Here is a 14,827-nt window from a genome sequence, read left to right as displayed (position 1 = left end):
AAGTGAAGAAAGCGATAACTTGTGAGGCATCAGAGCCAGCTTTAACACACACCATGCCTTAACATCAGGAGAAGCAGCAAGTGGTGGTAGTAGGAGGCTTGCTCCTGTGAGGATAGAAACCCCTTTGCTCCCCACTTGCTTTTTAAGGGTTATGTGGCTTGCTGTGGGCTAGGATCCAGAAAATTGCAGAGATTGCCGAGGTCTGTCCAGTCCTTAGACCGCTATGCTGCTGCTCATCCTGATGGGCACCAGCTGGGGGCATATTGGGAATGATCACAGAGCTCTGGGGTTTAGGTCATGGGGACCTGAACTAGGAAAGGAAGCAATGAGAGATTGCAGACCACAGTGAAATAAAGAGGTGGTCACTGGAAAACTCAGGGCATAGGTTGATAGGACCATGAAAGACTTCAGGAATGGTAAAACAATGTGAAGGGACACCCGCCTCAAATGTTGGTAAAAAATGCACACATCCTAGCAAACAAGCAGGGAGAATTAGAGCTGTATGTTGTTACAGAACTACGATATTGTTGGAACAATTCAAATACTGTGCCAAGTCCATGCAAGTGGAGTACCGTGAAGGACTTCTAGAAACACTGGCAAGGAAGGGCTGAGGGAATGGAAGTTGTCCTCAGATCTAAAAGCAGCTCAGTTCTTTTGAGGTCTCCAGAAGGATGGAGGACAATCAGACTTGTGAATTTAGGATCAGAGGACAGGCCAGTGAGGGTGTCATTGTGGTAGGAGTTTGTTACAGACCGCCTAATGAGGAAACAGAAAAAAAGTGTTTAAAGAGCACAGATCTTGGAGTTGTAAATCCCAGTTCTCGTGGGTGACTACAGCTGCCAGAAAGTTACAATAGCTGGTGCAACCACAGAGATTTCAGTGGGGTTTCAGGAATAAATTCTTGCTGAAGGCCCAAAAGGGGTGATGAACAGCTGGATCTGCTGTTGACTAATATGAAGGAAACTAGCTGGGTATGTGATGATGAATAATTTCCTCCTCTGTGGTAGCTTTGAAATAGTGGTGTCAGTCATCCTGAAAGAAGAAAGGTGAGCTGCAGAGGACAGACCCTGAACATAAGGAGAGCAAGATATTGGCTTAGTCAGGGAACTGCTGGGAAGGCTCCCAAGGGAGACAATTCAGATGGGTAAACAAAGGAGTCAACCAAACCTGTCAGGCCTTGGAGTACAACCAAGTTTTGTAATAATACTCAGGAGAACAGGTAGATGTGCCAGGAGACTGATTTAGCTCAGCAGGGCCCTCATGGTGGAGGTCTGATGCCAGAAAGCAATGTACTTTTACAAAGATCAGCCTTGAAGGAGTAATTTAAGAACATTGCCTGGTTGTGTTGAATTGGTGTTAGAAAATACATGTTCATTTCAATCTGTGTCCACGATTAGAAGAATAAGAAATATTTGTATTGCAGTTTCCAGGTTTTATCTTTCAGGACAATGGATAGAGAACCTCTTTGGTCCAACAAAACTCATATATATAGCTAAACATAGATAGTGAATTTAAACTGTCCTATGAGTTTAACATCTCAGATTTTGAATAATGGAAGAAATTTAATTAGTTTTCTTTCATGTTCTGGAAAGAATTGCAAGCAGTCTATTAAATCTCAAGTTCCAGTTAATAGGTGATGCATATGCAACGCAGCAACAAACTAATATCTATCTTTCATATTTGAGTTCCTTTAAATTTTAGTTCTTTATTTTCTGTTTGCTCATTAAGTAGGATTTTAGCTTGTTATACTTGTGCCAAACAGAGGAACTCTAGGTTTAGTTAATAGTTTTACTTAAGCAATTTAATCTTCATGAAATGCTTTATGGCACTGTCATCAGGAATAGAACAACAGAAAGTAAAAATTTTCTGAGAATTCATTGGAGATAGAGAACAATATTTATGCATTTGCATGTCTACATATATGTGTTGCTGCTTTTTTCTTGGGAACATGCTCAATTGCTTTAATTGCTAACAGGAGGTAATATTTTGAGCATTCTTTTCAGCTTCTGACATTTATGACATAAATCTCATTTTTAAATTGCAGAAAAAAAACACTGATCTGGATGAATCTGATTAATTTGAAAGAAATTATTTATATCAGTGGAGGGGGCTTCTGTAAGCGGAAACTCTACTGAAATAAACCAAACCTTGTGTGTTGACAACACAGATGTTAATATTACTCACTATACATTACTGTTGAGAAATGGATGCTGGAACAACAGACAAGAATTTTGACAGTGAAAAATTTGAAAGTGGAATAAAGCAAAGTGCAGACATCTACTAGTCTAAGCATGGAATCTGATTCCAATATAAATTTCCAATATTAAATCACAAAGGAATTTCTAGATTAAAAGCAGATCAATCATTACATCTGGATTATTTTCATGTCCTTGACTAAATTAATCTGCTATTTCCTTTGGTAGATTGCCTAACACTCCCACTGTGAATGTGAAAAAAAAGTGCTTGGTTTGCAAGTGACAGTGCCACTGCAAATTAAATCATTTTTAGGAATGGATATCTCTTCTAGCCTTTTGAAAATTGGAGAGATTTTGGGGAATGTTAGAAACTTCACAGCTGTCAAGACTTGATTATTAGTGCTCCCAGTAACTAATCACTTTTTTTAGTTACTTTCATTAGAAGACAAGTATTTACTCATCTTGGAACAAACAAAATATGGAAAGCTTTGGTGATCTTGATCGTCGTTTTAACATATTATCCATTCAGCATCAATTTGGAAGTTGCAAATAAGTTTTCAATATATTGAGTTAATTTAAAAAAGTAGCAAAGTGACAATCTATGATCATAGTAACCATGAGCATTATAGGCAGCTTTCTGCAACACTAGCATTGATCTTGACTTGTTTGAGGTCATAAATTAGAACCATTTTAACAGGTACACCAGAAAGTTGCATTTGGCGTTGTAACTGATAATTTCTCTTTTTTTGTTCTAAGAATTCTGTTCATCTATTAAAAGATGTAACAAACTTTGTTATTTTAAAAACAGGAAAGAAATTACTCAGTATAAAATTACACTAATTGTTGTATTTGCGTGGGTATCTACAGAAAGACAAAAATTGTTTGAAAAGCTGTTGAGCAAATAAAGAGTATTGACATTAGTTATACTTGAGTTTAAAGTAAACTTTTTTGCAAAGAGGAGAAAGCACATGAAAATTTTTACATCCATAATTTTGCTGGTTGAATGTCCCCAGGAATGGAGTATGCAATTTTTTCAGATACAGTTTAGTTTACAGCTCAATTAACCATCAGTCTGAGAAACACAAAAAGTATGTCTGGGTTTGATTAGTTAGGTCTTTGGACTCTGGAAAACAAAGCAAATCCTTGGTGTGTTGCTGTGATGTTTGCAAACAGAGAATTGGAATGAGCAAGCCTGTTGAAGTTTTAGGTTTTAGAATTATCATTTTATCTTATGTACAATAAAACATTCTTGTTTATACTCATTGCAAATCTTCCTCAAAAATTTATATCCATCTTTATAAATCCTGAAGGATGTGTTTTCTGGTCATTTAAGAGTTAAATAAGATGGGATATTTACAAAACTATCCTGAAAAAAGTGGAAAAGTGCATGTACTACTATAGTCCACTGGTGTGCACTGTAGACTTACAAATGCCACTGTAGGCAGTGCAGGTCTGTGTGGTTTAAAAGAATTTTCAGTTAGCTGAAGTACAGAATGTACTCTTCATCTCCATTATTTAGTGCTTTGGTAGTTAATGAGGTAAATTCCTATTCTGTTCGTGGGATATGAGGCAAAAATTACACTAATTGGTACTTAAATCTTTTTGGAACATCAGTGATAAAAAAGTATACCTAGATAAAAAGGAAAACAAGCTAAATGAGCATTTTGTATATTTGGCAGAGACATTTCTGTTCTTCCTCTTTTTTTGTTGTTGTTGTTCACAATTGAAAATAAGTCACCAGCTATTGATTTTGCAATAGAGCCAAAAAAACCCTTTAAACATTTTTTAAAACAAATATTTTCTGTTCTCTCTCAGTATATAGATGTTTTACTCTATATTACAACAATCTATGTATTGTTACTTAGGAACATTACTTTCTTTAAGAGATTGTGAATGGTTTCCTACCTGTTGTCCCCAGATGAATGAAGCTCCACTGATGTGAGTGAAGCTTCTGGATAAATTAAGTCTTCTCCTATCACTGTAAGCATTTAAATGCTCTTTAAAGTGGAACAGCCTATTTGAAGGCTCAGGTTTTCAGCAGGTAGATCTTGTTAAAGACTCTGGATTATTTCTATCTTCTCCAGAAATCTTTATTCTGAAGTTACATTGTAGTGTGAAGGTGCTACACAGCTGTTTACCTGAAATTGCTTTTTTCATTCACTTACTACATATGTGAAATAGAAAAGTGATACTCTTATAATCTTACAGAAAATTAGGATACATATAGTAAGATCATCCATTCTGCCACCTACTCTCCACCTGACTCAAAAAATGCCTTCTGACTGTTCCTTGAATCCTGCAGAAAGCATAATAATTACCAGACATAAACCTGAATGGCTGTACTGCCTCCTATGAATTTCTCTGTTAAATTTCTTACCTAAGATGCCCAGAAATGTTCAGTACTTTGCGTGGCTATCATAGGAAAACAATTCTGTAAAAAAAAAATTTATAGTGCTTTCATAGAAAATAGACAGTAGTCTATTTTAGTGTGCTAAAGGAGTTTTTATAAAGTTTGATATCAGAAGCCTCAAGGCTGAGATTTAAAATGTCATTAGGCAATTTTCTGTAAACAACATCTGAATTATTTGAGAATGCAAATGACTTCATAGAATGGAATCTTGGTGCAGTTAATTTTCCTTAATAAAATCTCATTATTTTTAGACTAGGTCTAGAATTTTGAGTGTTCCTGTGTAAATTACAATAACTGATCGGTGGCCAGAGAGTAAGGACAGAATTCTGTATTGTTGCTTCAGCAGCAATTCTTGCAAAGAGTTAACTATTCTTTCCACTCTTTTCATGTATCAGGTCCCCATTCATATTTAGTTTTATCTCTGGAAATGACATACTTAATGTTCTTAGTGTCCAGCATAAAGTATTATTTGTCATGCCACATAAAATTAAGGTGCCATTTGATGTTTATTTTCCCACAAATCTAATTTAGAAAGTGCAAGATAAGCCTACAGTATCATTGACTTTTTTGCTCATACTGGCTTCTGACAAGATATTTAAATTCCATTGACTCATACTTGCCAATATTTTCTCTGTCTTCATTGCACAATTTGCATTGAAAACACCAAGCAAGACAAGGATTATTTATTGTTTATTTTTAATTTAAGGACAAGTGAGAGATGAAAAGTTATTTCTGTGAGAAAGCATGTTCAGAAGAAACATGTGTGTGCATGCTGAAACATATTTCTGCACACAGATTTTCTGTGAAAGGAACACCATGCCCAAATGGCACCATTTGAGGAGCTTTGTTTAGCTTGTTGTTCTGCCCCTGGCAGAAAGTATAACTTGGTGGTGAAACGAGGAAGATGAGGGAGGAATGTGCGAATGCACACACTCATAGATGTGTGTGTATTTGTGTGTTTGTGTACATGAAGTGATCTTGGTCCTAGGGATGAGTCAAGGTTCTCCTTCCCAGAGCAGGGGAGTTGGATGTAGATGATCTTTGAGGTTCTTTCCAATTCAGGTCATTGTATGATTCTATGACTGCATCTTTAATTAAAAGAATTTTTCATAGTTCAGACTGAAAGGCCCAAAATTATGACAAAGTTGCTTCTTAATAATGTATTAATGTGGTCAGTTCACCATATGGCTCTCTATATCAGAAATTAATTCTTTGCAGTGTATAGTAAAAAAAAAAAAAAGGCTTTTTAATATCTAATTTTTAACATATGTTTAGCTGCCCTGAATTTACCTTTTGGTATTATATTTTAGCATTCATTTAGTTGTTAAAGTAAATATTTCTGTTAGTGGGCTTACTTGTCATTCATACACATAAAATCAACTTGGGCTGAATTTACTTGAGAAAAGTAACAAATCACTGAAGAGCTAAATGTGATGACAGGTAGAATGTTGAAAATGATGACATCAAAGATATATAATTAAAGATACAAGCATTTTGCAGTTAGTGATTCAGTTCCTTTTTTTAATTCTTATCTGGATAAGAGGAGCAATGTGTCACTTTAAAATTAACAATCCAGTTTGGGAGGAGGCTTGATTGAGAAAACAGCTTTAGATAATTTTCTTCCATTTTGAAGCAAAACTTTCTCTCTGGTGAAATACTGCATATTTCTTCAAGTAACAATACCTTGAAGTCAATGAGAAATCTGCTGGTGTCAATGAACCTTTGATCGGTTCCTAAACTGTGTAGTAACAGGTGATTAGGAATTGTCACAAAAGATCCTTCAGGGACACTTGTAACTTCAAATTACCAGTATGATGTTCTATTTTGGGTATGGCTCAGAAAACAGAAGACATGTAAACTGTAAGCAGTAGAACTATTGCTATAGGCACTTTCCACCAGACCACTGCTCTACAGAAATTATTTTATGTAATTGCTTATCCAGATCAAACAACTAAAGTTGTATATTTCAGGTTCTTACTCTGAAAGGAGAGCTGTATGGAGAAATGACCTATGATATATTTATCTGAACTCTAAGCAGCACAACACTTTTAAATTTCCTTGAACAAGTAATTTCCTCTGTTTCTTGAATCCTATTGAACTTACAGATCAGAAGAGAAAACAAGCTTGAGTACTGGTTTAATCTGTCCTTTTTAGCATAGGTTGTTAATGTTTAAGGAGAAAGCTCACTGCCTCAGAACACGGCAACTTTTGGAATCTGGTGTACTATAGTGCAATTTATCTGTGCTTTAATTAACATTGGTATCATATCTGGTACTCATCAAAGAACCTTGATGCCATTTTGATTTTCCTGAATATTTCACATTATGTCAAATCAGACTTGCAAATTTTAATTAAATATGTTGGTATGGATGCTTTTCCTACAGGACAGTAATGATTGCAAATTCTAGCGTGATTTCACACTATTTAGTATTCTAGTAATCTGACATGTATTTATTTGTAGAGACCTACAGTTACAGAAAACATCCTATTCCCAGCATCCCTTGACCATTAATCTGAAAAGTCAACAGTTCTCATCTGTAAGATAAGTGAACTTGTGTAGTCCCTAAGTTAAATGTAGAGACTTTGACTGTTGCTGTCATTTTGATGGTTTTTGTTATGATTCATTACCAGTTACATTAAAAAATGTACTGTAAGTTTAGTTAGCATCTTATTTTCCAATATATCAATTAACATTCCTATTATACCTTCAATATTATTAATTTGATAGTTTTATATTGACAAATAAAATTGGGTTGAACAGTGTTCTGATCTGCAACATGTAATAGCTACACAGTTTAGGAACTTCTTGAGTCTGAGGAGAATTTGAACTTGTTTTGAATGCTTCCTAATTATGCTGACCATTATTGATTTTTCTGTTTCCTTACAGTTCTTTATTTAGCTATACGTTTTTCTCAATTCAACAATATAAAGTGAGGATGGGAAGTTGGCTAAGAAATTGGTTATAAGCAAAAGAGTTATTGACCTTCTGTACAGCAAATAAAACTTCACAAACAAACAAATAAGCAAATATATTACCCATTGCACTATTTACTCTTTTTTTCCAGATGATTTTCTACATGTCTGCATTCATATTCTTATTTGAGGAAGGGTTGTCATCTTCCTTTTACAGTGCTTATTAGAATGGCTTATGACATATTCTAGTTCCTAAATTAATTACTAATAATAACTACATAAACTCACAGCAGTAAATAACTATTTGAAGTAACAGAAGGCAAGCTTTTATAGTCTGGACTTCAATTAAATTTCTAGACTGTTTATTTGTAAAAATACCAAATATAAAAATTATGTTCTGTAAATGATATATAAATTGTTATTGCTCAGAAAGTTAAGAATGAAAATTCAATTGGTCTGGTCATTTCTTTCCATAGAATAGGAGCTCATTTTTTCTTCCGTTAAGGTCTGTACATGTATTTCTGCTCACAGCCATACAAATCTATATTTTGTCTTGCTATTTAAAAGAGGTTTTGCATTAGTCAGTCTCAGGTCTTCCAGGGCTTAGTCTGTGTTCCTTTTTCTGGGAAGAAGCTTGTTGTATTAGGTTTGGCTAGGAAAAACAACCAAAAATCCACGTACATACATGGTCCCCTCCCTCTGCTAAAAACACTAGTAACCAAAGTAAGCTAAATGCAGATCATAAAAACCCTTAAACCAGGAAACTTCAGTCTTGCAACAGTAAATACTTGCAAGAATAAATAAATAAAAAAAAACTTGGATGAAAAGGGAATTAAGCAGAGTTTAATAAAAAAGTTTCAGCAGATGTCATAAAAAAAAAAAAAAAGATTCTCAGCAGGGGCCTATTCCATCTTATTTTAAAATATAAACCAGAATTAATTCGAACTTTTCAGCATAGAGTGAGAAGTCCTCCCTGCCTCCTCTCCCACTCATAAAGCTAAGATGTCAGTGAGGAAAATTAAGAGGTAAAATTTCCTGCTTTGTTTAATATTTTTTGGGCTTAAGAATGCCCAAAATCATCTGACCTTTGAGATTTCAAGTTACATTAGCAAAAATATTAATGTAATCCTATGCCTAAAACAATCTTTGCCACATACTTAGGATTTTTAACCCAGTTTGCTTATTCTATTACCACTGCCACCGGTTCTGTGTTGTGTCATAATCCTAACATAATGCTGTGTCATAAACTGTAAGGAAAGGCAGGCTACTGCTTGTAAAGTAAACAAATCTAGTGCTTCATTGTAAAGGTCAAGACCTCAAGTTTTACCTTGTTTGTTAGTGAAACATAAATATTAAAGTGTGTTTTTATTATTTTAATTTTTTAATTGACTTGAGCTACAGTCATTAGATCAGTTGACTATTGGTTAATATGGGAATTTTTGCTTGTTTATTCCCTGGAATAGAAATTTGACCTCACCATGCATAGTAGCAAAAAGAAATAGTCATCTTTTCATGCACTGGAATTCTCACTCTCCACATGAGTGATGGCTTGTCAAGTTTTGAGAGTTTTGGTTGGCATGTGTCCCTTATAAATTTCAAGCAGTATTCTCCAAGAGATTAGCTGAAACGTGTATTATTTCCTTGAATGAGATTAGAGAACATTTTAAATTCACCTAAACCACTGTATGTTTGTATAGATGAATCTTGGTTAGAACTCTAATTACTATGTTCATCTCTAGTCAAAAAAGGAAAAGTAGTTTGATAAATTAGTCGTGTTGGTCCATCTCAAATCTCATTTTCATTTAGGAATACAGCAAACAGCATCTTGTACATGCCATTTTTATGTAAGGTCATGATTATCTAAGCACCAATATTTTGCTAAACACAACAACAACAGCAAGAAGATAATTTGAAGAGCTTGCAGTACAAGGTATGCTGCAAAAAGATGCCCAGTGCATTCAAATTACTTTAGATTCAGTCTCTGTTTCTAATTATGGGAAGTACAGAAACCCCTTGAATATGACTGTTTTTTTCATTATTAAAAAAAAAAATAGCCTTCAAGTCAAATGGTACTTTAAGGATGCCTAACATTAAAGTTATGAGTAAATAGTAATTGAATTATGCTGGAACCAATTATTCAACTTTTGTTTCTGCAGTCAGGAATTACTCTGAAAACTGCTCTCAGGTTTGTACAGGAAAGAGTGAAAAGTGTTTGACTTATAGGCAATTTCCAGAAACTGAGAAAACTTTTGGAAGTGGTTAGTATGAAGTAGGCTAGAAAGGAGCCCAAATAAAAACCGATATTGGATAGTCTGAAAGACCATAGTGAAGGAGAACATTTTGTAAATTTGTAGAGTCAAATTACTGAAGTCGGCTAGTGAAGCATCTTTTTTGTGCAGCTAAATTACATTTGATATAGATGTTGGTACATTTTATACCAGGAGCATTACTTTGAAATACAGCAAGCCATAGAAGTAGGAGGAGAATATGGCTGAACAGCAGCTAAAAGGAGAAATACAGAGCAGGAGAAGTTGAGTGATGCTGACAGAAATTCTGGAGGTGAGGTTCTTTGCCCTAGACAGAGACAAAAGTTTCTCTTAGGGCTGAGAAAAAGAGAATGCTTAGAGGTGCTGTTGGAATGGGACAGAATTGGGGTGTCCAGGGCACCCAAGTGGTCTGTACTGAGGGTCTTTGTGGTGTGAGCTACAGGTGAGGGTCTTAGTCCCAGACAGATGGAAAATAAAGTCCTTCCACTGTTGTCCATATTATAATAGAGGTATAAGTTCTGCAGGAAATTATCTATGGCTTGGGTATATATAAAATAAGAGAATATGAATATTTGTTTCTAAACAGTAAAAGTTTTAAAGGAAGAATTATTTGATGGACAATTTAGTATTGGTAATTTAATTGGATTTTTTTTTCAGTAAGTAAATAGCTCTCACTTACTGCATTCATTTTACGATGGAAGAGAGAAGAATTTCAGGGAAATTCTGGTAAAATTCCCAGTATCTTGATAGATTGGATATTTGCAACTGAGAGATAATCTTAAACCGGCTGTGGACAAAAAGAAAAAAGCAGGCACTATTTATTACGGCAAAGTTTTCAAAATGCTGGAGGAGCAGATTACAGATTACATATCTTTTTCCCTAATTTAGAAATCTAGGTCTCATTTTCCTTGCAGGGGCATTTTTTTCTGTCTAAGATGCAGCAAACAAGATTCTGGTGGTGAAGGGGCAGTTACTTCAATGGTTCCTTATGTGGCAGCAGCAGGTAACCACAAGGATCTGAGAGGGTTCCCATGAGCTCCTCAGTGATCTCTGAGAGGATACTTGGAAAGTCAGGACAAGATTTAAGCCAGAGCACTTTCAACTTCAACCTGGAGAATGTACTCACAGGGATTTTATCTAGGCTACTTAGAAATTCAGTCAATATCAATATAATTGGCAAAACTGAGGAATGGTTCTTACTCAAATATTTTATTTTGAGGTAGGCAAATATATGGCCTGCTACCTTTTGGACAATATGAGGGCTTCCCAACTAGAAATGGTGGTAAAATATTGATATATTTATATTAGTAAATATGAGAAAAAGCTGCATCAAGAATAATGTCGAAGTTTGGTTTTTATTATTTTTAGTGTTTTCACTAATTAAATTTGCATATAGAAATGCATTTCTTCTCATAAAGTACATCAAATGTACATTTTCCAGTGAAAAATGAAGTTTTTATTTCCTGTGTTTGTCTCAGCTGAAATAGACTTTACTCATAGCAAAACTAATAGGTATTTGTATGGACTGGTATGATAGGGTAATGTATGGAGGTTTGCATTTTAAACTACAGATTTTTAAATTCGGCTCTGAAAGGTAATAAAGTACATGGTTCATTTTTCATGTCCATTAGTGATTTGGCTGGTCAGGACACGTGGATACGTTTAATATATCGCCTGACTTTAAAAAAAATAAACGGCATTTTTTGTATTTGCTTGTTTTTTAAACAATGGGTGAAAGTCCCTTAGTTTCCAAGACAGCCTACAAATGGTTTAACATTTGGTTTATATATCAGTGGAACACTGAGAATAGAACAGCACAAAATGTATCAGAAAAAATAATCACACTCTTCTTTGTTTTGAAATACTCATGCAAATATTCATGCTTTTCTGGCAAGCCTACAAAAATGTCTACTTGACAAAATTGTCCTTACATGTTATAAATATCAGATTCTTTATTTATAGCATGTGTTCTCATATCTTCATCATAACAGTCCATTCTAGTTTTAAATTTTTTCCTATATAATTTTCAAAATTGTTTTTCACACATGAAAATGTTGACTAAATAAGCATTACTGTACCTCTTGGTAGACACTTATTGTTTGGACATTCCTCTAGTCTCAATCTTGTTATGAACTGGGATTACAGTGAGGAAGGTTAGCATACCCTGCTTGAGCAGGCATGTTGGCCCAGATGGCCCACTGTGGTCTTTCCTACTTATCCATTCTGTGATACTGAAAGAAACTTCCAGTATTTGTTTAGTCATCTTGTTTAGTTTTTCCAGATGAAAAATGTAAGTATTTCTTGTTTAAAATGAGATCAAAATGCAAAAACTCTTCATAATTTTAAGGTAGAAATGAGTGCATGATGTGTTACTGATTTCGAATATTTAGATAGGTAAAGGTAGTTCCTCACTAGTGTTCAATGATTTACAAATAATTGGTGAAAGTAGAATTTTAAATAGGCATTATGGATAATTTTTTATGATAGATGTTGATAGAAAATTTGTTTTCCTTGAAAAAATAGTAGATTCTCTTGAACAGGAGGTGTTTATTTTAATGTAATACATAGTCTGTATGAAATTGAACTCACAAGAAATGGATGAAAGCAGTGCCAGATTCAGATGGAAAGAAAATTCTGTAAGATCAAAGGTAATTTTCTCACCTGACCATGTTCCTATTCTTGAACTTATTTATGTCCCTCTTCATATATTATTTCTGATTGTTGTAAATTTTCATGCTTAAACATTTTTATGTATCTATGGACAACTTCTATTCCTGCATAAATCACTTCTTTTAAACTAATCATACACAGAAAAGAGTTTTCTCTGTGTGCAGACAAGGGGAGAGGAAAAAAAATACTGGTAAATCAGCAACTTTGCATTTAATGTCACCATAGTGCAATGATATCAGCTTGCAGCAGACTTAAGCATTTGAGTAGAACCAGGAGGAAGAAATATTTGATTACTAAATCTGCTGGTGCTAGGCATTGTTATGAATATAAGCATTCATTAAAAAGTTCCATTTCTTGCAGGGCTTGGTGTCTCAAGATATTGTCAGGCACAATAACATTTATCAAGCTTTCAGCATAGTTGCTGATGGACTAAATGGTGTTCTTGGCAGGCTTGCATACAATAGGAAAAAAAGCAGTAAATTTTTTTTACTGTTTTGAAGCATTTGTCAAATGAAATGGTAGCAAACATTTGTCTTTCTTGTGGAAAGAGTGCTATGGATTCTAGTAGTCTTTGATTGCACGTTTCAGGTGAAAAAAGAAAAGAATTCTAGAAAATGCCAGACCTACTGGAAATAATTCATTGCAAAACTGCCCAGTGTCACACATGCTAAGTAATAATTTTCCTTGCCAGCAAATATCACACCTGCATACAACAGTCCTGATCTTGGAAACAGGAAACCTGATGAGTTTTCTTTAGGACCTTAGGAGCTTTAGCAGTTTTCCTCATGTTCTTACAGACTTCTAGGAGTAGAAATCTCAAAATAAAATTAAAAAAAAATAGAAAATCATTTTTAAAAAACGAAAAACCAGACTCCCTCTCCTTTACCCCAACAAAATAGGGATTACTTTGCAAGTAGCAAAGATTCTTGGAATTGTTTTCTATCCAGTTGCACATAATTGTCTTGCTATGTGAAATCCATCTTCCTCTTACACCTTTCTCAAAGAGAAGTGAGCAGTGGAGTGGAACCATGGTGTATCTTCCAAGTTCCGTAGATACAGCTGAACTAAAACTGGAAGTGATTTAAGAGAACCAGATTCATCAACATAGCTGTTTTCTTCTCTTGCGTAACTCTTTGATGATGCTTCTGGCTGCATGAGTTTTTTCCTGATCCTGCAACCCAGAAGTTTTTTCTCCCAGTTGTGCTGAGAGACTCTCTTTAAGCACTTGATACCATTCCTTTTAAACCATTGATAAAATATCTTCAGACCCTGTACAACTATGTTACAAATTGTAATGACATTTCACAATTAATTCAATGAAGGACTGTGAGGCTTCTGCTTGATGTTTGCTTGATCTTTAAGCAAAGCTTGCTTTCAACTCATTGATCCAATCTACCTAGCTGCCATATTTAAGGATGCATGTTTGCCATTCCTTCTAGCAGCTGAAGCACATTCCATACTTTGGAAGTTGATGACATCTCATAAATTACCACTGTGAAAGGGTGGATTCTCTGTCCTTGCATTTCTTATCGATGTGCAATAATTTGAAAGATGGTTGGTAAAACTGCACAATTTTTGAGTTCTTGGCTCTGAAAAGACTGCTGGTTATGACATTTTTCGAGAGACAATATTCCTGTCTGAGGTACAGAAAAGAAATATTTGCCTCTTGTGCTGAGTTTTCTGACTAGCTATGGGGAAGAAATCTGTAAGAATCAAATTCACTTGTGACTTTATGAAGATTTATGGTTATTTCGATAGGCTTTCTTTATTAGGAGGGTGTCATGGTCCTTAATTCATAATCAACCTGTGGGTTATTAAATTTTCAGTGTAATATACCTCTTGCTTAAATTCTGTAGGATAATTTGCAGCATAGATGAATGGAAATTACCTCCATGCACAATACATTGAAGATATCAAGAATCCTGAAAATATGTGTTCATTTATCTTGCTTTACAACATGAAAAAAGCCCTGCATCATCATTTTAAGGACAAAAAAAAAAAATATTGGTTTAAAATTTTAATTTTTGACCTGCACAAACTGAAGCAGATGTTTTACATTTGCACTTGAGTGAGGCTGCCTGAGGTCACTATTTTAAAGAGGAATTCTTCCCTCTCTGGGTCACAAGTCTGCAGGCCTCATTCAGCTTGCCTGTAGGCTCTCAGTATAAAGTCAGGTAGCACTAGAAGCTAATGATTTGCTGTGGTTGTGTAAGACTCAGATTGGAAATTTAAAAAAGAAAAAATAAAACTCTTCTATCCTCAGTCAAGTCAGTTTTTATTTGAGATATGCAGATTATCTTTCACAGAACGTGCCTTTGGTAAATAAAATGACAGTTTTATAGAATAAACATTTTACAGGAAGATTTTCTGGT

The 14,827-nt window shown here is 34.7% G+C and overlaps 1 protein-coding gene across 6 annotated transcripts in view; it reads left to right on the top strand.

Annotated features, from left to right (window-relative positions):
• The window catches only part of CCDC102B (coiled-coil domain containing 102B), a 140,775-nt gene that overhangs the window by 22,348 nt on the left and 103,600 nt on the right, over nucleotides 1-14,827 (top strand). The gene's annotated exons all lie outside the window — the stretch shown is intronic.

Source organism: Melospiza melodia, chromosome 1 (assembly GCF_035770615.1).
Source record: "Melospiza melodia melodia isolate bMelMel2 chromosome 1, bMelMel2.pri, whole genome shotgun sequence".
Lineage (NCBI taxonomy): Eukaryota > Metazoa > Chordata > Aves > Passeriformes > Passerellidae > Melospiza > Melospiza melodia.
Note: the sequence above shows the minus strand (reverse complement) of the source record. Positions and strands in the feature narration are given on the sequence as shown.